The sequence below is a fragment of the Arachis ipaensis genome, chromosome B03, assembly GCF_000816755.2.
Source record: "Arachis ipaensis cultivar K30076 chromosome B03, Araip1.1, whole genome shotgun sequence".
In the NCBI taxonomy this organism is placed as follows: domain Eukaryota; kingdom Viridiplantae; phylum Streptophyta; class Magnoliopsida; order Fabales; family Fabaceae; genus Arachis; species Arachis ipaensis.
The window spans coordinates 75,451,368-75,453,872 of NC_029787.2; the positions used below are offsets into that span (position 1 = coordinate 75,451,368).

The 2,505-nt window shown below is 41.5% G+C and overlaps 1 long non-coding RNA gene across 1 annotated transcript; it reads right to left on the bottom strand.

Annotated features, from left to right (window-relative positions):
- LOC110269729 lies at positions 240-689 on the bottom strand. The gene is made up of 3 exons (XR_002358493.1): positions 548-689; positions 397-451; positions 240-299 (listed from the first exon to the last, which is right to left on the bottom strand). It is a non-coding gene; the product is annotated as an uncharacterized LOC110269729 (long non-coding RNA).

The window sequence follows — 2,505 nt, forward strand, 5'->3', positions numbered from 1 at the left end:
AATCAATTAACAATAAAATCAATAAATGCCATTCAATTTATAATGTCACAACAATCCTTAATCAGTACACACATACATATAGCCATTCACAACAACCAATTTCAATCCACACCTATCCCAGGGTCAACTAACCTAGGCATTCACATAACTTTACATAATGCCTACCCGAAACTCAAAGCCGTACCTTAAATGTCGGCGGTTCCAACCCTTGAAGCCTTGTCTAGCTTAATCTCCAAGATCCACCACCCAAATTTGCCAATCAAATTCTACTTCATATCAAATTCAGCCCCAACAATTCTCTATTCCATATAATCTAGTCACAACAACATATCTCAACATTTATTTTAGGGTTCATACATAAAATTGGGGATAATGAAGAGAGTTAAGCTTCCTTACCTTAACCCACATGAAATATAGATGGAACCCACTAGAAATTCATGCTAGAGCATCCCTAAACAACCAAAATCATAAAAATTCAACAACCCCAAAACCAAAAACATGAATTAGTAAGGAACAGAAAACTGGGCAAAAAATGAGAGTTTTTTACCACAAATATTAGATATAATTGAAGAGGATAAGGAGAGCTACGCGTGGCTGCAAACGGCTCGTCAATCGGAGCTCCGGATCAAAAGTTACAAGCAAAACAAGATGAAGGTGAATAGTACTCTAGGTTTTCGTTACTCTCTTCTCTCTCACCGTGTGTTCTCTTTGAAAGGAGGGAAGAATGAGGTGTTTTGTGCTGAAATAGATCTTTGTATAAGGTGGGCTTGGGCCACTTGGGCCCGGTTCACTTGATTTAGTCCGTTTTTGGGCCAAAACCTTTTAGATGGGAGTTTTAAATCGTATTTTGAATATTTCAATCTTCTCAAATTATAAATTTTAAATTCTTAATCTTATTTACTTATAATTAATTTACTCACTTGCAGTGCCAGACAGACTTAAGCCGGTACTGCCGGTTGAATTACTAGTACATGTATTTACGCGTATTTCCGCAGAAGATTATTATTATTTTTTCCCCATTCGGAAAAATTCACTGAATCCAATTATCATAATTAAATCTTCAAATTCCTTAGTCTTGATTTTTGACTCCATCTGGACACGCTTTAACTATTTTAACTTGATGATTAATTATCTAACTAATCCTTTTATAATTTTCTCGGGTCTTACACCAATCATATAGATTGAAATCAAAGAAATTCAATATCAACATATTCATTTCCTTTTTACTAGAAATTCAAAAGTCAACTAATTTAACAACACACGTGACAATCTCAACAAAAAATCATTTACATCACTAACATTCAACCATTTGCATTAACCTACTAAACTTGTCAGGTATTCAAAGCCTAAAATATTTTCTTATTTAAAACAATCCCCTACCTTGAGTAATCAAGTCCGCAGTGACTTTAATGCGATAAAATCTCGTTTCCCTCGGCCCGCAACAGCAGCAACTGCATCCACAGCTCTGCTTACTTTCGCAACAACAGAAACAGCTTTAAGTGTAACATGCAACCTCAATAATCCAATCCTAAATCATCAATATCGCGAATTCCTTAATAACGTACAATAGAATACTAACTATGAGGTTTCCGAAACAGAGATACTTACTACAACAAAAGAACGAAGCAGCTGCGACATCTGAACTGATCAGGCTGTAGCTCCGACAACTATCCCAAGCAACAACGGTGATCAGAAGCTCGGTGACGGAAACTGTAACAACCATGCAGTGACGATAATGTTTCCATAATTCAAAAGAACGGAAACCAAAAGTAAAACCCTTAACAGGAGTGGATCTCAGCAATGGCAGCGCCATTTTCCAGCGATAGAGGCCCGGCGATGCATCCCCAGCAACAGCAACGGAGTGAGCGACAGTGACTAGGCACAGCAGCAGTGGCAAAACAGGCTTTTCCCTTTACACCCGCGTCACTCTTCTGTTAGTCTCTCTCTTTGTGGACTCTCTCTCTTAGGCTTCACCCATGGATGACGGGGACGCTGGCTTCGTAGTGAGAACGACAATGGCGCGGACAATAGTAGCGGTAGCGACTCCTTCACTCTGACACGGCTTGACGGCGACGATGACACTGGACGATGACGGGACTTGGTGACTCCACACGGCGTTGGCTGGACCCGACAACAACAGCGATGCCACTAGCGATGATGACGGCGCGGACAACAGCGGTGGCGGTGAGCTTTATCTGTGATGACGAACGGCGGGACAGTGCCACTCTTCTTCTCCTCTGGTTCTCTCTCTCCTTTGTTCGGTCATCTTGGCGGCGACTGGGTAGGGCGCGGCGACGGCGAGGCCCACCAGCATCGGCACGTCTCCTTCCTCTCTTCTCTTCTCCCCCGTCGCAGCTTCCCCCTCTCTTTCTTTCTTTATTTCTGCCGTGTGTGTGTGTGTGTTTGTGTCTTTTTTTTTTGGGAAGGGGGTGGCGGTTGGTAGTGTTATGAGATCATTATAAGACCCAAAAGTTGATAAGCAGGACAAAGCCACCATCCTCACTA